At 48.7% G+C, this 24266-nt stretch overlaps 2 protein-coding genes across 3 annotated transcripts in view; one reads left to right on the plus strand and one right to left on the minus strand.

Annotated features, from left to right (window-relative positions):
* LOC137320706 (polymeric immunoglobulin receptor-like) overlaps positions 1-24266 on the minus strand; it is a 788493-nt gene that overhangs the window by 134581 nt on the left and 629646 nt on the right. The window lies entirely within an intron of this gene.
* Positions 4098-24266, plus strand: part of hmgcs1 (3-hydroxy-3-methylglutaryl-CoA synthase 1 (soluble)) — an 80613-nt gene continuing 60444 nt past the window's right edge. Inside the window, exon 1 of the mRNA XM_067982394.1 lies at positions 4098-4166. The gene's annotated coding sequence lies outside the window, so the exon portion shown is untranslated. The remainder of the gene's footprint in view (positions 4167-24266) is intronic.

Raw genomic sequence — 24266 nt, forward strand, 5'->3', positions numbered from 1 at the left:
GGTTAAAGGTGCTTTGCAAGAGGGGGAGGGGGGAGATTTACTGGACAACAAGAGGTAACTGGGGTTAGATGAAGTAGGGTGGATGGAGGCTCGTGTGGAGTGTCCAAACAATAGCATAGACCGGTCGGGCCGAATGGCCTGTTTCTGTGCTGTAAATTCTATGTATCCCTAAGAGACCGCGTTCATGGTCAGTCTTCATCTCCGGGAAGTGTGGATGTCTGATGAGGACTGGGTTTGCCTGCGATCCCCTCTGAAGTCAAACAGCCTGCTGACAGTGAAGGTCACACATGGAGACTGGCCTCTTGAGATAGAGGAGGGTGGCCAGTGCTTGCAGAACTGTCCCCCAGCGTGGAGGTTTACGGCAATTTGCAAAAGAACCAGAGGGGAGGTGAGAAGAATTTTTTTTTAATGCAGCGAGTTGTTGTGATCTGGAATGCACTGCCTGAAGGGGTGGTAGAAGCAGATTCAAGAATAACTTTCAAAAGGGAATTGCATAGATATTTGAAGGGGAAACATTTGCAGGGGTATGGGGAAAGGGCAGGGGGGAGTGGGACTAATTGGATAGCTCTTTCAAAGAGACGGCATAGGCATGATGGGCTGAATGCCCCCCTCCTGTGCTGTAAGATTCTAGGAATTTCTGGCTAGAAGGGCAGAAAGGGAATAAAATAAATTCTCAGATAGACTGCAGCCTTTATGAGGGAGATCTTGATTCTATTTTTAAATTACTTATAGTTTAGGAGGGGGGGGGGTTAGTAACTGATTACCACAGTGGTAATAGAATCATAGAAAGTTACAGCACAGAAGGAGACTGTTCAGCCCATCGTGTCCATGCCGGCCGAAAAAGAGCTATCCAGCTTAATCCCACCTTCCAGCACTTGGTCCATAGCCCTGTAGGTTACGGCACTTCAAGTGTTCATCCAAGTACTTTTTAAATGAGTTGAGGGTTTCTGCCTCTACCACCCTTTCAGGCAGTGAGTTCCAGACCCCCACCACCCTCTGGGTGGAAAAAATTCTCCTCAGCTCCCCTCTAATCCTTCTACCAAATACTTTGAATCTATGCCCCCCTGGTCACTGACCCCTCTGCTAAGGGAAATAGGTCCTTCTATCCACTCTATCTAGTCCCATCATAATTTTATACACCTCAATTAAATCTTCCCTCAGCCTCCTTTGTTCGAAAGAAAACAACCCCAGCTTATCCAATTTTTACTCATAGCTAAAATTCTCCAGCCCAGGCAACATCCTCGTAAATCTCCTCTGCACCCTCTCTATTGCAATCACATCTTTCCTGCAATGTGGTGACCAGAACTGTGTGCAGTACTCAAGCTGTGGCCTAACCAGTGTTTTATACAGTTCCAGCATAACCTCCCTGCTCTTATATTCTGTGCCTCAGCTAATAAAAGAAAGTATCCCATATACATTTTTAACCACTTTATCTACCTGTCCTGTTACCTTCAGGGATCTGTGGACATGCACTCCAAGGTCCCTCTGTTCCTCTACATCTCTCAGTATCCTCCCATTTATTGTGTACTCCCTTGCCTTGTTTGCCCTCCTCAAATTCATTACCTCACATGTCTCTGGATTGAATTCCATTTGGCACTTTTCTGCCCACCTGACCAGTCCATTGATATCTTCCTGCAGTCCACAGCTTTCCTCCTCACTATCAACCACACAATCAATTTTTGTATCATGTGCAAACTTCTTGATCAAGCCCCCCACATTCAAGTCGAAATCATTAATATATACCACAAAAAGCAAGGGACCCCAGCCTTCCAATCGCAAAAACACCCATCAACCATTACCCTTTGCTTCCTGCCACTGAGCCAATTTTGGATACAACTAGCCACTTTCCCTTGGATCCTATGGGCTTTTATTTTTTTGACCAGTCTGTCATGTGGGACCTTGTCAAAAGCCTTGCTAAAATCCATGTACACTACATCAAATGCACTTGGTGTACAAAATTATAAGGGGCCTAGATAGAGTAGACAGGAAGTACCTGTTTCCCCTAGCGGGGAGTTCAAGAACTAGAGGACATAGATTTAAGCTGATTGGCGGAAGGATTTTTGGTAGATCGAATCGGGTCAGGACCTACTCCGTTAATGGCAGGGCGTTGGGGAGAGTTATAGAACAAAGAGATCTAGGAGTACAGGTTCATAGCTCCTTGAAAGTGGAGTCACAGGTGGATAGGGTGGTGAAGAAGGCATTCAGCGTGCTTGGTTTCATTGGTCAGAACATTGAATACAGGAGTTGGGATGTCTTGTTGAAGTTGTACAAGACATTAGTAAGGCCACACTTGGAATACTGTGTACAGTTCTGGTCACCCTATTATAGAAAGGATATTATTAAACTAGAAAGAGTGCAGAAAAGATTTACTAGGATGCTACCGGGACTTGATGGTTTGACTTATAGGGAGAGGTTGGATAGACTGAGACTTTTTTCCCTGGAGAGTAGGAGGTTTAGGGGTGATCTTATAGAAGTCTATAAAATAATGAGGGGCATAGATAAGGTAGATAGTCAAAATCTTTTCCCAAAGGTAGGGGAGTCTATAACGAGGGGGCATAGATTTAAGGTGAGAGGGGAGAGATACAAAAGGGTCCAGAGGGGCAATTTTTTCATTCAAAGGGTGGTGAGTGTCTGGAACGAGCTGCCAGAGGCAGTAGTAGAGGCGGGTACAATTTTGTCTTTTAAAAAGCATTTGGACAGTTACATGGGTGAGATGGGTATAGAGGGATATGGGCCAAGTGCAGGCAATTGGGACTAGCTTAGTGGTATAAACTGGGCGACATGGACATGTTGGGCCGAAGGGCCTGTTTCCATGTTGTAAACTTCTATGATTCTATTAGAGGGGACATGAGGAAAAACTTTTTTACACAGAGGGTGGTGGTTGTATGGAATACGCTGCCCGGATTGGTGGTAGAGGCAGGGACCCTGAACTCTTTTAAAAAGGACCTGGACCTAAAGTGCTGTAAGCTTCAGGGCTACGGACTGGGTACAGGAAGGTGGGATTAGAATGGGCACCTGGTTGTTCTTCGAGCCGGCGCGGACACGATGGGTCAAATAGCCCCGTTCTGTCCTATATCGGTTCTATGGTTCTATTCTGTCCTCATTGACCCTCCTTGTTACCGGCTCAAAAAATTCAATCAAGTTAGTCAGACATGACCTTCCCTGAACACATCCACGCTGACTGTCCTTGATTAACCCGTGCCTTTCTAAATGACGATTTATGCTGTCCCTCAGAATCGATTCCAATAATTTGCCCACCACCGAGGTTAGACTGACTGGCCTGTAATTACTCGGTCTCTCTCTTTCTTCCTTTTTAAACAACGGTATAATGTTAGCAGTCCTCCAATCCTCCGGCACCATGCCTGTAGCCAGGGAGGATTGGAAAATGATGGTCAGACCCTCCGCTATTTCCTCCCTTGCTTCTCTCAGCAGCCTGGGATACATTTCATCCGGGCCTGGCGATTTATCCACTTTCAAAGATGCTAAACCCTTTAATATTTCCTCCCTCACTATGTTTATCCCGTCCAATATTTCACAGTCCTCCTCCTTAACGACAATCTCTGAATCGTCCCCTGCTTCTGTGAAGACAGACGTATTTATTAGGAACCATACCCACATCTTCTGCCTCCACATACAGGTTACTTTTTTTTGGTCTCTAATAGGCCCTACTCTTTCCTCAGTTATCCTCTTGCCCTTTATATATTTATAAAACATTTTTGGTCCTAATGGCCTGAGCAGGAGATGCTTTATATAGGCCTCATTTGGTTGCCTGGGGCAACCGTCTCCAAGGCGACCACTGCATTCGAGCCGTTCGAGGCTCGGGAGGATGGTGCGCCTGCGCTGCGATTGGTCGCCGACTCCTCTCGCCAGATGACGGGCCCGCTCACACCATTCCCGGACCCCCATTCACAAAAAGCGAGCGCTGCCGCCCACAATCCGCCCGCCGCCCGCCGATTGGCCGAGCGCCGCGCTTCCGATCGCGCCAGCCGGGCGAGCTGCGCCTCGATTGGCCGGCTGGGGCCGTCAGTCAGCACTGATTGACAGGCGTCGATAGTAAAGGTAGGTTGGGGTGCGCTATAAAGCTAGGTGGCGGTGTGCAGTCGTCTCCCAGTCAGTGAGAGAACAAGCCAAGGGCAGAGTTTGTGCAGTCTGTACAGGCAAAACAGGTAAGAGGGGCAGCCTACAACTGTCAGATCCATTTATAAAACATGCATGATGCTTATTTTTAAAAACTTAAATCTGCATTTAGCTTTTCTTTATTTGGCAATTTGCAGAATTGCATTTCTTAAAAAAAAAATTAATTGGCTCCTTGAATTAACAGAAGAGTATTCAGTACCTTAGATACTTGTGTGTTGATCTTTATTTCAATATATATGGGTTTGTAATTTTACATGTATTTAGATATTTTATGCACATCTGAATTTATAACACTTACAGTGTTGGGGATTGCAGTCTGCTCCTCAATTCGAAGTTGCTTAATTCCAGTTATCTGATAAATCAGTTTTTCTTTTAAGCATTAATTTCCACTTTCCTGTAATTTATGTTCATATCACTGGATAAATCACATTTGTTAGTGGGGGGAAAGAAATGACTTTGACTTATCAGGAGGAGGCTGAAATCATGCATTTCAGGTATGTCCTGTATTAGGTATGTGCGTGTTTATTTTTCTTCAATATGTGATGACGATGACCATTTGTGTTTTGTGGATTCCCAATTTTTGTCCCGAGAATCTTGATGCACCAAGGAATTCTGTTTTTATTCACTCCCCACCCCTGAATAATTCTACCATCCTTTTCTCCTGAAGGCACTGAGTCCTTGCTAGGGTTATTCCCACCCGAAACCTCTCCGCCTCTCCACCTCTCTCTCCTCCTCCTTTAAGACGCTCCTTAAAATCTACCTCTTTGACCGAGCTTTTGGTCACCTGTCCTAATATCTCCTTGCGTGGCTCGGTGTCAAATTTTATGTGAAAATCGCTCATGTGAAGCGTCTTGGGACGTTTTACTGCATTAAAGGGACTGTATAAATAAATGCAAGTAGTTTGTTGTTGTTATAGTTCCCCAGTGCCTGTCAATCCCTCCTCTCTCTCACACGCACACGCACACGCACACGCACGCACACACACCCCCTCCAACACACCCTGTTCCAAATTGCCATTCTTCATGTGTCAGCCTAGGCGGTGAGTGTTGACAGGGTGTTTGCGCATGAGTGTGTGTGTACGTGTGTGTCACAGCCGAGCCCGACCCTGTTCAAACTCGCCTGCAATAGTGAGTGGATCACCATCGGGACTGGGAACACCAGCTGTTTCCTGCCGTCCCCCTACCTTTTCTAACCCATGATGTCAAAATCGGAAGGCAATGAGGGATGGTCAATAAACGCAGCCGTGACTGCGTCGACCGTGTCCCGAGAAGAAATACGTTTTTTAAAAAAAAAAATCACCACCCCCCCAACATCCGGCCAGCGGCCCAGCTGAAACCAGCAAGCTCAGCACGGACTGGGGATTGAACCGCAGGACTGCGGTGCTCTGTAGGGCTCGGCCACTCCCAACTATGCCCGGGGGCCATCGACGGAAGAAATGTTCTTTCGATGGGCGTGGATCGGTGTTGTCCAACAGAAATCACTGACTGGCCGCAACTTGTGGCTACAGCGATTCTGTTCCAACCACACGTGTGTATTTAATTACCAAACGTCTACCGCCATTCATAGAATACTACGGCACCGGAGGAGGCCGTTCGGCCCATCGTGCCGGTGCCGGCTCTTTGAGAGAGCTGTCCAATTTGTCCCACTCCCCCCCCCCCCCCCCCCCCCCCTGCTCTTTTCCCGTAGCCCTCCAAATCTTTCCGTTTCGACTCTGTAATCCAATTCCCCTTTTGAACGTCACTATTGAATCTGCTCCCACCGCCCCTTTCAGGCAGTGCGTTCAGTACGAAACGTTTCAGTCTTGTCTCTTCCACCAAAGTTTGGAATTCTGGCGTGAATTCATCAGACATCAAAAAGCGCCAGGGCAATCAGTGTTTTAAAATACTAGTTTCTAAGCTTCTTGCTTCAGTTCCCTCTTCCCCCCCCCCCCCCCTCCTCCTCCTCCTCCTCCTCCTCCCAGACCCTAAAGGTGCCAATTCCTTGCTGAGCTATGGTCTCACACGAGCGGTAGTCAGAAGCCTCCAGTTCATTCCCCAACAAGTTTTTTCACGCGAGGCTGGACGGTAAGTATTTTGGTCGTCCGGGAGGAGGGAACAACGTGGGCTTCATGGCCCGGGGGATGCTGAGGCCAATGGCAGCCTTCCCCCGACCCACCCCGCTGCCTCTCTGGCGTCTCTTATTAACACTGTGGTCTTCCGCTTCATCTCAGCGAAACTCTCTCTCTGTCTCTCTCTCTCTCTCTATGGTCCTGTTATTACTCAGCGTTAGATTACACCGGGAAAAACATCAGCTTCCAAAGGTTGCACAACTGATCCCAAGGGGCAAGAGGGTTGGCAGACCTGGATTGAAACTGAAGCCTGGGGAAGAGGGGCTTAGCTTGTGGACGCGTAGAGCCAATTGAAAGCAGGATTTTCTCGATTTTAATTTTTTTTTAAAAGAAGAGGCACCAGCTAGATGTTCGAGTGGGCCCTTCTTTTTTTTGTTGACACGCGCACATCTGTCGGAGGAAGTGCTCAGTGGTTTCTTTTTTAAAGCACCCCTATCCCCACCTGGCGTTGGACTGGGCTAGAGGTGACCATCCCAGTTCTTTGATGCTAGAGGTCGGCTTGTCTTTTGAAGGTGAGAGTCGTGTTGTGCGACGATGGGTGTCGTTGACTTTGTCACGCAGGACCTGAAGTCCGATTCCATCACTGGTGGGAGGATCACCAGTGTTTATTGGCTGTTTTCCTATTTCTCGCCCAGTGTGGTCGGCAGGGGTCATTCCACTGCTTGTATCTACTCTATAATAAGAGTAGTGAATTACAAGGCAGCAGCTTCACCGAGGGGGTAAATCTTTTCCCAGGATGAGTAACTGGAATTAAAGGTCATTTAAGATAAGTACAGACCTAGATGATGAAATACCATAGGACATCAGGAAAGACTGAACAAGCTGGGACTCTTTGTTTTCTCTAGAAAAGAGAAGGCTGAGGGGGTGACCTGATAGAGGTCTTTAAGATAACGATAGTGTTTGATAGGGTAGACGGGGAGGAGTCCAAAACTAGAGGTCATAAATATAAGATAGTCGCTAATAAATCCAATAGGGAATTCAGGAGAAACTTCATTACCCAGAGAGTGGTGAGAATGTGGAACATGCTACTGCAAGGAGTAGATGCATTTAAGGGGAAGCTAAATAAGCACACGAGGGAGAAAGTAATGGAAGGATATGCTGATCGGGTTAGGTGAGTGAGGGAGGAGGCTCATGTGGAGCACGAACACCAGCTTAGACCAGTTGGGCCGAATGGCCTGTTTTTGTGCTGTAGTTTCGATGTAACTCGATGTGATGGATCCAATCCGGCAGTCACGGTTGAGTAATGGTCACGTCAGTTTGGCTCAGTTGGTATTACTCTTGTTTCTGAGTTAGAAGGTTGTGGGTTTGAGCCCTGCTCCAGGACTTGAACACGTTAGCTAGGCTTACCTCGTGCTGTATTGCTGGAGGTGCCACCTTTCGGATAAGACATTGAAGAGGTGCCCCCATCTACCTGTTCAGGTGGATGGAAAAGATCCCACGTCCGCTATTTCGAAGCAGAGCAGCCGAGTTCTCCTCTGTGTCCTGGTCAACATCCCTCCCTCAGATGATCTGGACATTTATCTCATTGCTGTTGGTGGGAGCTTGCTGTGCGCAAATTGGCTGCTGCGTTTCCTACATTACAACAGTGACTACAGTCTAGTGCTTCATTGGCTATGAAGCGCTTTGGGATATGCCGAATGGTGTAAACGGTGCTGTATGAATGCAGATTCTTCTAGATTAACAATTAACTTTTGTCAAGGGCCGCGTTCCCAGCTGGGGGGCCGTTCTGCAGAATGTTGTAATGTGTGGCGCCACCGAGTGTTGGGAGTGGCTCCGCCCCTGCGTTTTGTTCCCCCTTACCCCCCCCCCCGTTTCTCCTCCCCAAACACGCGCGGGGCGAGCCCCCCGATTCCACGCGCGTCACTGTGAGCGGCTGGCGAGTGGGAACCAGGCACCTCCTCGCAAGAAGGGTGGAAAAATGAAACATACAGATCCGCTTGCTCTATTAAATGGACTTCTTTTCAGTCATTGTGGAGCTGGGGTAGCCCAGCCTCATGGGTAGCCCTAACTCCTAACGGCAACCTCCTAGCCAGAAAACAAGAGGGACCGGCACCGAATTGCAGTGTGGTAAGCGTCCTATCGTCAGGCTGTGAGTGGAGACCCAGAATCAAAAGGACCAGGAGGTCTCCAGTGAAGGGTAGATGGGCTACACGTAGCTCCTGGGCTGTCTTATAAGTACTACGTTTGCAGCTTCAGACTTGTATCCCAGGGTTTAACTCCATTACCTACAGCCCTCCGAGATCTCCGCGCCCCTCCAATTCTGGCCTCTTGCGCATCCCCAATTTTCATCGCTCCACCACTGCCTTCAGCTGCCTCGGCCCTAAGCTCTGGAATTCCCTCCCTAAACCCCTCTGCCTCCCTTCCTCTCTCTCTCCTCCTTTGAGACTCTCCTTAAAACCTTCCTCTTTGACCAAGCTTTTGGTCACCTGTCCTAAAATCTCCTTGGAGGGACAGCCTGCTTCTACCTCCTCCCCAAGATCCACAAACAGGACTGCCCCGGGAGTCCCATCGTTTCAGCCTGTTCTTGCCCCACGGAACTTACTTCCTCCTATCGCGACTTTTTTTTTTCTCCCCTTGTCCAGTCTCTTCCGACCTACATCCGCGAGCCTTCCGACACCCTCCGCCACTCTAACCGTTTCCGGTTCACCGGCCCCTAACCGTCTCCTTTTCACCACGGACGTCCGGTCCCTCTACACCTCCATCCCCCACCAGGTCGGCCTGCGGGCCCTCCGCTTCTTCCTTGAACGGAGGCCCAACCTCTCCGCCTCTCTACCTCTCTCTGCTCCTTTTTTAAGACACTCCTTAAAACCTACCTCTTTGACCTCACCTGTCCTAATGTCTCCTTATGTGGCGTGGTGTCAAATTTTAAGTTGATTACGCTCCTGTGAAGCGCCTTGGGACGTTTTACTTATGTTAAAGGCGCTATTTTCTGTTGTTGTAGCTGGAGAACTGCTGGATATCAACTGGCACAGTGCACTGCAGTGTGAGACTGCAGTCTTGCTTGTGTTTACGCATGACTAGATAATACTCTGCAGGGCTGGAGACCGTGACATCACTTGACCTCGCCAAATTTGTGAGAGTTGATCGCCTGTAAATTACACAAAAAAAACATCACTGTCCTTCAAAATGCAAGTTTCCTTATCGGCTGGTAACGTTTTTTGAAAATTGTTAACTTTTTTTTATACGTATATGGAGCTAACCATTCCTCCTAACTGTTGAGATGGGAGCGGGTGGACGGTGGGAGGCCTGGTTTGGGCTGTGGGCCGACGCTACGAGTTCATTCGACATCTCTTGTGACGTTACGACACTGACCCCAAGCCCGCACTTGTGCCTCAATTTTAACCTGAGCCCGCCCGAACTTCAATGGGGTGTAAATCATGGCGGGGGTGGGGGGGGGGGCATAAAACGGGTGTCCGACTTGAACCCGCCCTGCTCCCACCGGGAGGGGTTAAGTTTAAAAACGGGGCCGTGGTTTAAGTAGGGTTGCCAACTCTCCGAGATTGTTCCCGGTGTCTCCAGGAATTAAAGACACTGCTGCGAGCAACACCCAGGAGAAAAATCATAGGGGCGTTTTTTTTTAAAATGGTGTGTTTTTTTTGTCCTTTTCTTTGAACATTTTAGTTTATTATCGTAGAATCTTGCAGCACACAGAGGCCATTCGGCCCATTGTGCCTGTGCTGGCTCTTTGAAAGAGCTATCTAGTTAGTCCCAACTCTCCCCACCCCCCCCTCCCCCCCCTTGCTCTTTCCCCATCGCCCTGCAAATTTTCTCCCCTTCGTGTATTTATCCAATTCCCATTATCAAAGTTACTATTGAATCTGCTTCCACTGCCCTTTCAGGCAGATCATAATAACTTAGTTATAAATATGTTGGAGACGTTTGACCGGGCGGGGTGGTTAGATGCTGGAAGTCATGTGATGAGACCTCCAGGACGATGTCCAACCAGATGTGATCAACCCTGTATTTAAGTCGGGCATAGGTGGATGAAGGGAGATTACCCAACTCGGTCTCCCGACACACTTTGCCAATAAGGATGATCTCACAATTTCCTGGCATTGCTTCTCTCCCCTCTTAAAAGGGCACTGTTCTGGTGAAGCTTCTAGAAATGGGGTTCGGCCTGGTTTCCAAGTGATTCACAGAATCATACAGCACAGGAGGAGGAGGCCATTCGGCCCGTCGTGCTTGTGCTGGCTCTTTGAAAGAGCTATCCAATTAGTCCCAAATCCACCCCCCCCCCCCCCCGGCCCTTTCCCCACAGCCCTGCAAAGCTAACAAAAATCTATCGATCGATAACCCATGCCCATCAGAAGTCTATCCGTCGATCGATAACCCTTGCCCGACAGCAATCTATCCGTCGATCGATAACCCTTGCCCGACAGCAATCTATCCGTCGATCGATAACCCTTGCCCGACAGCAATCTATCCGTCGATCGATAACCCTTGCCCGACAGCAATCTATCCGTCGATCGATAACCCTTGCCCGACAGCAATCGATCCGTCGATCGATAACCCGTGCCCGACAGCAATCGATCCGTCGATCGATAACCCTTGCCCGACAGCAATCTATCCGTCGATCGATAACCCTTGCCCGACAGCAATCTATCCGTCGATCGATAACCCTTGCCCGACAGCAATCTATCCGTCGATCGATAACCCTTGCCCGACAGCAATCTATCCGTCGATCGATAACCCTTGCCCGACAGCAATCTATCCGTCGATCGATAACCCTTGCCCGACAGCAATCTATCCGTCGATCGATAACCCTTGCCCGACAGCAATCTATCCGTCGATCGATAACCCTTGCCCGACAGCAATCTATCCGTCGATCGATAACCCTTGCCCGACAGCAATCTATCCGTCGATCGATAACCCTTGCCCGACAGCAATCTATCCGTCGATCGATAACCCTTGCCCGACAGAAATCCGTCGCTCTCAGTCTCGAAAGCTCCAATTGACCCCCAGCATCCACAGCCTTTTAGGGGAGAGAGTTCCAGATTTCCATCACTCCCCTTTGCGTGGAAGAAGGATTCTTGATTTCACTCCTGAACGGCCTAGCTCTAATTTTAAGATTCCCCCATTAGAGGAAATAGTTTCTCTCTGTCTACACAATTGAAACCCTTCATCATTTTAAACACCTCAATCAGATCACCCCTCGACCTTCTAAACTCTAGAGAATACAAGCCAAGTTTATGCAGACTGTCCTCCCAATTATACCCCGGTATCATTCTGGTGCAGCGCCCGCTCCAAACTCAATATATCCTCTCCTGAAAGACAAGGACATTCTTCTTCATTCCGGGAATGGTCAGTACATGGACTGGAATTCCAGGATAGAGTAGTGGGGATGAAAACCCTGGAATCATTTAAGAAACAATTGGATGCTACAATGGGGGGAATGTAGAGTCTTTCTGGATGGATGAATTAAGATGGGCTGAAACGCATTCCTCATCCGTAGTTGTCTTGCGATAAACATGCCTCGGGTTTGAAGGTCTGCACGCTGGTTGGGGGAGGTTTACTTGTGGATTCACTGACAGAGCAGCGTCAAGGCTTCTGTTTACTGGGTGAAAGAAGGAACTTGCATTTCTATAGCGCCTTTCACAACTTCATGACGTCCCACAGCCAGTGAAGTACTCTTTGAAATGTAGTCACTGTTGCAATATAGGAAATGTGTCAGTCAATTTGCACACAGCATGATCCCACAGACAGCAATGAAATAAATGACCAGCTGACCTGTTTTTTTTTAATGATGTTGGTTGAGGGATAAATATTGGCCCAGGACACCGGGGAGAACTCCCCAGCTCTTCTTTGAAATGGTGCCGCAGGATCTTTCCCGTCCACCTGAGAGGGCAGACGGGTCCGATGCGGCTTTCTGTCCATTCCCCTTCTCTGGGGAGTTCCTGATCTCCTCGTGCGGCTGTGCGTTTTCATCAGTGGAAGCTGAGGACTTGCCTATGGGGCAGAGGGAGGAGGAGATTGCAAAACGTTCTAGCTGACTGCTCAGATCTCTCGGCCTGCTATAGGTCCTGCGTACTAGCATGACACTGAGCCATACGGGCCGGGATCAAGCCTAGGTACGAGATGGCTGGTATCAGCTGCGGGGTCGGTGGGGTGGGGGGGCGTCAGAGGTAGGAATGTTACTGTTTGTCCTCAGCACCCGGAGGAGGGGGGCATAAAATGACCAGAGTTCCTGCTCTTGATTACCGTCATGATGGATGAGGACCAGATCGGGCGTGGCTGTAAATCACTGTCCTCCCCCAGTTGAATAGCCTGCTGGCACTCACCGTCCAGGCTGTCTTGTAAAGAATGACCACTGGAGAGAGGTACTAGAGGGAGTTACTCGCACCTGTGGAACTCTACCGCAGCACGAGTCAATTCAAGGGAAGGCGGGAAAAACCTGGTGAAACGTAAGGTAATGTTCGGCAGAGCAGAGTGGAACTTGCTGTAGAGCAACGGTCCAGAGGTTATACCTTGCGGGGGGGGGGGGGGGGGGGGGAAGTTATTGATCGGCCAGGAGTTGGACCGTGCTCTAGTGTTGGCATCCCAGCATTGTGCTTATCTGAGCTCAGATGCAACTGTAAGTATTTACCCACTTTCCCATCAAGTTTAAATCCCTCAGTTACACTACTCCACATTGACCCTGTGTCCCATTTGCAGCTGGGTTGTGACTGCACGCATTCATTCCAGTTTACCAGACAACACCCTGCAGGGGAAAAAAGAGAAATGAATGCCAGGGAAATATGAAAATGAAGGAATGAATCACCAGTAAAGATTCTAAACCAGGCTCTGGGCGATAGCCAGGGACTTTCCCGAGACCCTGACTTAAAATCTTGGAATCTTAGTCCCACTGCCCCTCCCCACAGCCCTGCCAAATGTTTCCTTTTCAAGTGTATGTTTTTCCAATTCTCTTTTGAAAGTTATTATTGAATCTGCCTCCACTACCCTTTGAGGCAGTGCATTCCAGATCATAACAACTCGCTGGGTTTAAAGAAAAAAAATTCCCCACATGTGTTTATAAAAATTGGCACTTGCGAATCAGATTGACAGAGTTGTAAATCCAAGTGGTTTACATTTTGAAGCCACAATCAGTGGCTGTCACTGATGTTGAGTGACGTTTGGTATTTCTGCTTCCCCCAGGGTTCAAGGCATTGCAGTAACAATTAGATAATAAGACGTGCATTTTTCTGTGTAATAATGGAAATGCATGTCATCCACTTGATGAAACGTCACCAGGTTGAGCCACGTGACCTGGTGGGATGCAACGGACCCTTTGAATTCATACACTTGCCACATGCAGCCCAAGTACCACATTGAAAAAAAACCCCAAAAGTTAATGGAGAGACTGGAGAAGCTGGGATTGTTCTCCTCAGTGCCGAGAAGGTTAAGGGGAGATTTGATAGAGGTGTTCAAAATGATGAAGGGATTTGATAGAGTAAATCAGGAGAAACTGTTTCCAGTGGCAGGAGGGTCGGTAACCAGAGGACACAGATTTAAGGTGATTGGCAAAAGAACCAGAGGGGAGATAAAGGGCCCGATATTCGGAGAGCAGCGGGTTCGCGGCGGGGGGTCGACTGGGCGCGTGGGTAACGCGCCCAGTGAAATCGGGGTGCTCCGCACGGAATCGCAGGCTAATTGGATCCACTTACCTGTTCTTCTGGATTTCGCGCTGGAAAGCTGCGCAGCGGGCGGACTGCGCATGCGCAGCATAGACTGTCAGCTGGAGGAGCCCTATTTAAAGGGGCAGTCCTCCACTGACTGATGCTGCAGGAAATAGGAAAAATTACAGCATAGAGCAGCCCAGGGGGAAGGCTGCTCCCAAGTTTAATGATGCCTCACTCCAGGTATTATTGGATGGGGTGAGGTGGAGAGGGAGGACAGAGATCTTCTACCCGGCGTGCGGGATGAAGCGGCTGCCTCTGCCACCAAGAAGGCCTGGCTCGAGGTGACAGAGGTCACCAGCACCACCAACATATCGCCCACCTGCATACAGTGCAGGAGGCGCTTCAATAACCTAAGTAGGTCAGCCAAAGTGAGTACACTTACTCATTCCCCTACACTCCATCTGCCACATCACTGCCCCCTCCCCACATCTCCTTCTGCACTGCCAACACTACTCTGTCACATCACCCCTCACACCCACTCAAACCTCATCCTCATCTTACCTGCACTTACTCACCTCGCCAGTACTCATCCCGCCACTACCACTCAACCCAATCCTCATACAATCTCATGGCTCTATCTCATACTCACCCTCTCATGCATCTCTTTCATGGTCAGCCTCACTCAACCTGCCACCACCTGTGCTGCAGCTACAGGGCATGCATCACATATGTGCAGTGGGAAGCGTAAGGCAAACGTGTCGTGAGCATGAAGGGGATGCACAAGGGTGTTTGAGGGTTTGTCATGGAATTTACCTATATTTAATTTCTGATCAACTCACATCACATATTATATTGGCACCACTACTGCCACGCCTGTGCGAATCTTGTCTGGATTGTGCAATAATGCCCTTTCCTGAGGATCACTATGAAGACCCACAACTGATGCCACCCATTGTGTCACTGCAGAGTGGGTGTAGGTGTATTTGCAGGGCTCTTTTGTGCAGACGACTGAGAGACGTCGGCGATGTCCCCGGTGGCACCCTGGAAGGATGTGGAGGAGAAGTTGTTGAGGGCAGTGGTGACTTTGACAGCGACAGGTAGGAAGGTGGTGCCCGGGCCAGCCGGGAGCAGCTCGGCATGAATGAGGCTGCAGATGTCCACGACTACATGTCGAGTGACTCTGAGCCTCCGTGTGCACTGCTGCTCAGAGGTCCAGGAAGCTGCGCCTCGGTCTGTGGACCCTGTGGCGAGGGTAGTGCCCTCTGCGACGCATCTCTCTCTGCCTTTGCCCTCCCTCCTGCTGTGCAGGTGGATGTGTCACAGCACTGTGTTGTGGAGCTCCACGTGTCAGAGGTGAACGGCGTGGCTGGTGATGCTGTTCGTCCTCCGAGGAGGTCATGACTGCAGCTACGGCGGCCCCCATCCGGAAGATGTACATTTGAGGGGGGTCTGCAAGGTAGGTACATGTGTCTGGACACCAGGATAAGTGTGCAAGTTGGTGAATTTTATTGTTAGGAGGAGGGTGGTGGAGGCCAAACTTTGTCTAAAGTGACAGAGTGGCCTCCTGCAATGAGTGAGGGTCTCCCTCCCCCCGACCTGTCAAATGGACCTTTGCAGCTGCCACAGGCTGATGGCTGCAACACGTCCATTTGAACTGGGAGTGTTTCCCCCAGTACGGGAAACCGTCTCAGTTCATTGCAAAATCCCACCCCTCCTAAAATGTTATGTTAATCAGATCGGTGAACGACCTGAAATACTTTAATGAGTACTTTAAGTGGCACCATATGCGGGGGCTGCGCGCGCATGTCAGCGCGTCACTGGGGAACCCGGAAGCGGGCGGGTTGGAGCCAGGCTCCAGACCCGCCCCGGGAATCCCCGATTTTCGCAGCCCCCCGCCGCGATCGCACCCGCTCGGGGGTGCGAAAATCGAGCCCAAAGACATTTCTTCACACAGCGAGTTGTAATGATCTGGAATGCACTGACTGAAAGGGCGGTGGAAGCAGATTCAGTAATAACTTTCAAAAGGGAATTGGATATGTAATTGAAAGGGAAGCATTTACAGGGCTATGGGGAAAGAGCAGGGGAGTGGAACTAATTGGATAGCTCTTTCAAGGAGCCGGCACAGGCACGATGGGCCGAATTACCGGTTCTTTTGCCAATTATCATAAAGCTGTATCCTCCCGCCACTGGAAATCAGCATGACTTCCTTGATTTTGTACTCAATGCCTCTATTTATAAAGCCCAGGATCCTGTATGCTTTTTTAACAGCCTTTTCAACTTGTCCTGCCATCTTCATAGATTTGTGTACATATACCCCCAGGTCTCTCTGTTCCTGCACCCCCTTTAAAATTGTACCATTTAGTTTATATTGCCTCTCCTCATTCTTCCTACCAAAATGTATCGCTTCACACTTCTCTGCATTAAATTTCATCTGCCATGCGTCTGCCCATTTCACCAGTCTGTCTATGACCTCCTGAAGTCTGTTACCATCCTCCTCGCTGTTTACTACATTTCCGAGTTTCGTGTCATCAGCAAACTTTGAAATTATACCCTCTATACCCAAGTCTAAGTCATTAATATATATCGAAAAGGGGAGTGGTTCTAATACTGACTGACCCCTGGGGAACACCACTGTACACTTCCGTCCAATCTGAAAAACAACCGTTCACCACTAGTCTCCGCTTTCTGCCAATTTTGTCTCCGTGCTGCCACTGTTCCTTTAATCCCATGGGTTTAAATGGTGGGATGGGTTGGGGGGGGGAGGGTGCCCTAGTAACTGAGTCTGTAACTGTAGCGGGACTGCACTCACACAAGGTCACGATGCGCGCGATACGCGATCAGGTGAGTGATACTGCGGAGAAAGTGAAGTGAAACTGTATTCCGACCCCTTGGGAGGTATGGCGTTGAACTCTGCGCTGTTCCGTCCTCCATCGCTCCCCCTCGTTGAGATGCCGATTCCCTCCTTTCCCTCGAGGTGCTGATTTTTGCTGGGATATGTTTGCACAGGCCCTGCAAGTGGTCGCTCCTCGTGTGTGAGCCTGGACACTGACTTATAGTGAGGACATTTGACCATGGGGGGGGCATTGCATCACTGTTGAGCCTGATGCTGTCCTCACTTTTTATTCCCCCCCCCCCAGTGGTTAGTGGGCAAGGAGTCGGAACATAGGAGCAGGAGGAGGCCGTTCAGCCCCTCGAGCCCGTTCCGCCATTGAATGAGATCATGGCTGATCTGTATCCCAACTCCATCCACCCGCCTTTGCTCCATTTCCCTTAATACCCTTGACTAGCAAAAATCTATCGATCTCCGATTTTAAAATTATTAATTGAGCATCTACTGCTTTTTGTGGGAGAGAGTTCCACACTTCTATCACCCTCTGTGTGAAGAAGTGTTTCCTGACTTCTCTCCCGAATGGCCTGGCTCTGATTTTAAGGTTCTGTCCCCTTGTCCTAGACTCCCCCACCAGCGGAAAAAGTTTCCTTCCATCTACCCTATCAGTACCTTTCAAAATCCTAAAAACCTCAATCAAATCACCCCTTAACCTTCCATATTCGAGGGTATACAAGCTTTATAAACAAGTTTATGTAATCTCGCCTAATAATAAGAACATAAGAAATAGGAGCAGGAGTAGGCCATACGGCCCCTCGAGCCTGCTCCGCCATTCAATCAGATCATGGCTGATCTTCGACCTCAACTCCACTTTCCCGTCTGATCCCCATATCCCTTGATTCCCCTGGAGTCCAAAAATCTACCGCTCTCAGCCTTGAATATACTCAACGACTGAGCATCCACAGCCCTCTGGGATAGAGAATTCCAAAGATTCACAACCCTCTGAGTGAAGAAATTCCTTCTCATCTCAGTCTTAAATGGCCCACCCCTTATCCTGAGACTATGCCCCCTAATTCTAGACTCTCCAGCCAGGGGAAATAACCTCTCAACATCTACCCTGTCAAGCCCCCTCAGAATCCTGTATGTTTCAACGAGATCCCCTCTCATTCTTCTAAACTCCAGAGAGTATAGGCCCATTCTACTCAATCTTTCCTCATAGGACAACCCTCTCATCCCAGGAATCAATCTAGTGAACCTTCATTGCACTGCCTCCAAGGCAAGTATATCCTTCCTTAGGTAAGGAGACCAAAACTGTACACAGTACTCCAGGTGAGGTCTCACCAAAGCCCTGTACAATTGTAGTAAGATTTCCTTACTCTTGTACTCAACCCCCTTGCAATAAACCCTTTGACCCTAATTTAACCCTTGGAGCCCTGGTAACATTCTGGTGAATCTGAGCTGCATTCCTTCCAAGGCCAGTATATCCTTTCCAAGGTGCGGTGCCCAGAACTGTACACAGTACTCCAGATGTGGTCTAACCAGGGCTTTGTATAGCTGTAGAAAAACACCCTCCCCTTTATATTAGAGCCCTCTAGATACAAGAACCCTGGCTGGCCTCTTTTATTGACGTTTTACCCCTCTCCTTAGCCCAGTTGCAGCGTTTCTCCAACTCTCTCTTTACTCTTTAGGGTACCCAGAGGTAAGGATTAATCGAGGCTCAAAACTTTTCTAAATAATTTGGTTTTGTTGACATTAAAACGCAACAGTTTTACAGATAGAGAGGCTTACAACCTTGTCAGTAGTTCAACGCAATACTCCGAATGATCAATTTGGAACATAGGAACAGGAGGAGGCCATTCAGCCCCTCGAGCTTGTTCCACCATTCAGTTAGATCATGGCTGAACTGTACCTTAACTCCATCTACCTGCCTTGGTTCCGTAACCCTCAATACCCTTACCCAACAAAAATCTATCAATCTCAGTTTTGAATATTTCAATGATCCCCGGCCTCAACAGCTTTTTGGGGGAGAGAGTTCCAGATTTCCACTACCCTTTGTGTGAAGAAGTGCTTCCTGACATCACCCCTTGAACGGCCTAGCTCTAATTTTAAGCTTTTGCCCCCCCCCCCCCCCCTTGTTCTGGATTCTCCCACCAGAGGAAATAGTTTCTCTCTATCCACCCTTTCAAATCCTTTAATCATCTTAAACACCTCAACTAGATCACCCCATAATCTTCTATACTCAACGGAATACAAGCCTAGTCTATGCAACCTGTCCTCATAATTTAACCCTTTTAGCCCTGGTATCATAATCCTTCTGCTTCGGGAGACTGGGGGGTTAATTCCCCATTGACCTTCTTGGGTTCTACTTCTGGTCTGTCCTTGAACGTGCTGAAATGTCTGGTTTTGTATCTTTCTCGCTGATGCAAAAGCAGTTTTCCAGTGTGTATGACAGATTCTCTCAGTCTTACAATGCCTAACCAGGCAGCTGCCTAATCTTTAACCTCATCCTTATCTCCACAAAAGTACATCAAGTCTCAGTTAGGCTTCAACAGTTTGAAGCAATAATAATAATAATTGGTCAAGCTTCCCGGTCAAGTTTAACAGTTCTGTTCTCTATCCCTTGTTGTTAATCCCTTTGATCAAAATTCTACTCTTTTTTTTTTGTTGTTTTAGCAAGCATTCCAGGATTTCTAGCCCATCCTTTTTTAGTTTTCCTTAGAACTGGTATCAGAAGTCCATATTGAATAGTCCAGAATCTCTCTCGGGGACGCTGAGGCTAACTGGAACACTCTGCTCCAATTGGGTCACCAGTGCATAGTTTCACTGGTTCCGACAGGCCTCTGCAACTGCACCCACGGGCTGCGTGCGTGTGCAGATTATTCGACCATGGAGGGCATCATTTGACGCCCCCCCACACGTGCACGTTCCAACAGGAGAATGATCAGCAGCAGTTATCCTGGCTGATTTTTTTTTCTTTACTTTCTCCAAAACCCCCGCCCCCCCCCCACCAACCCATGCCCCTCCTTTAACCAGGAGCATCAACACCAAGTGCAGCTCCAAGTCCCAGTTAAATCAGACAACCAACCGGCATCTACGTTATACATCCCTCTCAGCATCTTAAAATTCCAGATCTTGCATCTGCGTGCACTTCCTGTCAACTTTTTCCTCGTTCTAAATTCCCATGCCCACATTTATAATGGGAGCTGCATCTGTAAACTCGTCACGTACGTTCCCTCTGGTGGAGGTGATGCAGCACCACCCCTGATGAGAGCGTGTAATTTCATCCTTGTTTTCAAATCCCTCCATGGCCTCGCCCCTCCCTATCTCTGTAACCTCCTCCAGCCCTACAACCCTCCCAGATCTCTGCACTCCTCCAATTCTTGGCCTCTTGCGCATCCCCAATTTTAATCGCTCCGCCATTGGTGGCCGTGCCAATCATCTCAGCCCCAGGGCATTGCTTCAGGAGTTCCTCAGGGCAGTGTCCTCTTCCCAACCATCTTCAGCTGCTTCATCAACGACCTTCCCTCCATCATAAGGTCAGAAATGGGGATGTTCGCCGACGATTGCATAGAGTTCACTTCCATTTGCAACCCCTCAGATAATGAAGCAGTCCGTGCCCGCATGTAGCAAGACCTGGACAACATCCAGGCTTGGGCTGATAAGTGGCAAGTACCATTCGTGCCAGGCAATGACCGTCTCCAACAAGAGAGAACCTAACCATAAAACATAAAATGTGTAGAGGGAAATATTCCTCTTGCCAGGTGTTGAAATGGTGGGTTCAAAAACCAGCATCTATTCAGTACTATCTCTGCCAGGACTGTTTTCGGTGAGCACCAACTTTGAAACAACAGAAGATCTGTGGTTGAGTTCAAACTCCAGATAGCTGATTTCCCTTGAAGCTGAGGAATCTCACTATCCTCTTCAGCGGTACTTTTAATTGTAACCACCAACTTGCCACAAATATCCTCTCTAGCCGCATTGTTATATTCGTCCATTCAACGGCATTACCATCGCCGAATCCCCCATCATCAACATCCTGGGGGTCACCATTGACCAGAAACTTAACTGGACCAGCCACATAAATACTGAGGCTACAAGAGCGGGTCAGAGGCTGGGTATTCTGTGGCGAGTGACTCACCTCCTGACTCCCCAAAGCCTTTCCACCAGCTACAAGGCACAAGTCAGGTGTGTGATGGAATAATCTCCACTTGCCTGGATGAGTGCAGCTCCAACAACACTCAAGAAGCTCGACAGCATCCAGAACAAAGCAGCCTGCTTGATTGGCACCCCATCTATACCCTAAACATTCACTCCCTTCACCACTGGCGCACTGTGGCTGCAGTGTGTACCATCCACAGGATGCACTGCAGCAACTCACCAAGGCTTCTTCGACAGCACCTCCCAAACCCACGACCTCTCCCACCTAGAGGGACAAGGGCAGCAGGCACATGGGAACAACACCACCTGCACGTTCCCCTCCAAGTCACACACCATCCCGACTTGGAAATATATCGCCGTTCCTTCATTGTCGCTGGGTCAAAATCCTGGAATTCCCTCCCTAACAGCACTGTGGGAGAACCTTCACCTCACGGACTGCAGCGGTTCAAGAAGGCGGCTCACCACCACCTTCTCTAGGGCAATTAGGGATGGGCAATAAATGCCGGCCTGCGACACCCACATCCCATGAACGAATTAAAAATAAAAGGAAAATATTTTTAAAAAAGGACAGAATATATGACTGAGTTATGAATACAAACCCTGTCCAGTATATTCCCCATCCAACCTTGCTTCACCTGAAGCCCACTACAACAACTACAACTTGTATTTATATAGCGCCTTTAACATAGGAAGTTTCCACATGTGGTCTTGACTCCCTGCATGCAACACCCAGGTAGATTGACCACTAATATATTAAATTAGCTATGTATGTTGTGCACTCCTTATTTGGGCATCACCATTCTGAAGCTGCCTCTCAACCAGTCACACCTGCGACTGCACACTTTCACCACTAGGTAGAGCTTCATAAGCTTGGGAAACTGCAGATCCCCATGACCATACCGACAGCATCATTAATGGTCATGGGAACAGAAGGAGGCCATTCAGCCCCTCGAGCCTGTTCTGCCATTCAATTAGATCACTGCTGATCTGCACCTCAACTTTATTTACCCGCCGTTGATCCATTTCCCTTGATGCCATCTGCAAAGGGATGTAGACAGGTTAAATGAGTGGGCGAGAAGGTGGCAGATGGAATATAATGTGGGGAAATGTGAGGATATTCACTTCGGTAGGAGGAATAGAAAAACAGAATATTTTTTTAAATGGTGAGAAACTATTAAATGTTGGTGTCCAGAGAGACTTGGGTGTCCTCGTACAAGAAACGCAAAGGGGTCGATTTTGCAATGGTGGCGGGTTGGCAGCGGGGCAAACCCGCGTGAACAAAAACTTACCGTTTCTGAAGTGATCGCACGTCGATTGCTGATTATTAACGTCCTCTCCGGGTTTCGGGCCCGGCGGACGGCCTGATTGACAGGCTGGCTGCCGTCAGGAGCTGCAATGTGAGGGGGGGGGAGAGAGAAAAAGAGAGGGACGTCATCCGGCGCTGGACTGGAAGACCGGGGTAGTGGAAGATCCGGGGGAGGGGGGAGGATCCGGGGGGGTGAGGAGGGGGGATGCGGGGAAGATCGGGAAGACATCGGAGGGGGGTGAAAAGGGGGAGATCAGAGAGGGAGACATCGGACATCGGAGCAGGGTGCAAAGGTAGGTTCATTTTGTGTTTTAACTTCCTTCCACGGTGATTTATTTAGTTTCTTTTTTCCTGATCCGGCCCTTCACTCACAAGCGATGGGCAAGCCGCCCAGGTAAGTTAAAAATCGCTCTAATCACTTACTCTGTCACAGGTAAAGTGCCTTAAGGACCTCAATGAGGTACATTTGGCTCTTTAACTGTCATCCCGCCGGCTTTAATTGCTGGTGAGACTTCCGTTTACAGGTCGCCCGCGTACACACAGGTGGGTCCCTGGGAAACTCGGAAGTCGGCGGGTTGGAGCCGGCTTCCGAACCCGAGCGGGATTTCCGCGATTTTCGGAGCCCCCCCGCCCCCAACGCACCCGCAATTGCCCCCTAAAATTGGGCCCAAAAAGTTAACATGCAGGTACAGCAAGCAATTAGGAAGGCAAATGGCATGTTGGCCTTTATTGCAAGGAGGTTGGAGTACAAGAGTAAGGAAGTCCTATTACAATTGTACAGGGCTTTGGTGAAAGCTCACCTGGAGTACTGTATACAGTTTTAGTCTCCTTATCTAAGGAAGGATATACTTGCCTTAGACACGGTGCAATGAAGGTTCACTAGATTAATTCCTGGGATGAGAGGGTTGTCCTACAAGGAGAGGTTGAGTAGAATGGGCCTACACTGTCTGGAGTTTTGAAGAATGAGAGATGATCTCATTGAAACATATAAGATTCTGAGGGGGCTTGACAGGGTAGAGGCTGAGAGGTTGTTTCCCCCTGGCTGGAGAGTTTAGAGGGCATAGTCGCAGGATAAGGGGACGGCCATTTATGATTGGGATGAGGAGGAATTTCTTCACTCAGAGGATTGTGAATCTTTGGAATTCTCTATCCCAGAGGGCTGTGGATGCTGAGTCATTGAGTATATTCAAGGCTGAGATCAATAGATTGTTGGACTCTAGGGGAATCGAGGGATATGGGGATCAAGCAGGAAAGTGGAGTTGAGGTCGAAGATCAGCCATGATATTGTTGAATGGCAGTGCAGGCTCGAGGGGCCGTATGACCTACTCCTGCTCCTATTTCTTATGTTCTTATATCCTTGCCCAACAAAAATCTATCAATCTCAGTTTTGAAAATTTCAACAATAAATGCGCCTTTAATGTAAAATGTCCCAAGATGCTTCATAGAAGCTGAATCAGACAAAAAATTGACACCGAACCACATGAGATATTAGGACAGGTGAGCAAACGCTCGATCAAAGAGGCAGGTTTTAAGCAGTGTCTTAAAGGAGGAGAGAGAGGTTTGAGGAGGGAATTCCAGAGTTTAGGGCCTAGGTGGCCGCCAATGTTGGGGTGAAGGAAGTGGGAGATGCACAAGAGGCCCAGAGGTGGAGGGATGCAGAGTTCTCGAATGGGTTGTACGGCTGGAGGAGGTTACAGAGATAGAACTAGGGCGAGGGATTTGAACACGAGGAGAATTTTAAATTCGAGAGCCATTGTAGCTCAGCGAGTACAGGGTGATGGGTGAGCGGGACTTGGTGCGAATTGACGAATGCAGATTTGCAATCCAGGTCAGAGACAACTTACTTGATGTATCTCATTTAATGGCTTTAAGGGATCACAAACGAAATGAGGGGCACGAGCCAAATAAGCATTGACAGTATCAAAATCCACAAGGATCCACAGTATCAAACTGCCTCTTATCCAACACTCTCATCTATAAGTGGCTGAGGCTAAGGCAGAATAGAAATATTAACAATGTACATTGAAGGTTGCTCCTTCAAGACAAAAGTAGAATCTAATGGTACTTTGAAGCTTTGCCAAAAGTATTCTTCTGTTTTTACTATTGCCACTAAATTCCGGAACAGAATTTTTCCTC

Source organism: Heptranchias perlo, chromosome 4 (genome assembly GCF_035084215.1).
Source record: "Heptranchias perlo isolate sHepPer1 chromosome 4, sHepPer1.hap1, whole genome shotgun sequence".
Lineage (NCBI taxonomy): Eukaryota > Metazoa > Chordata > Chondrichthyes > Hexanchiformes > Hexanchidae > Heptranchias > Heptranchias perlo.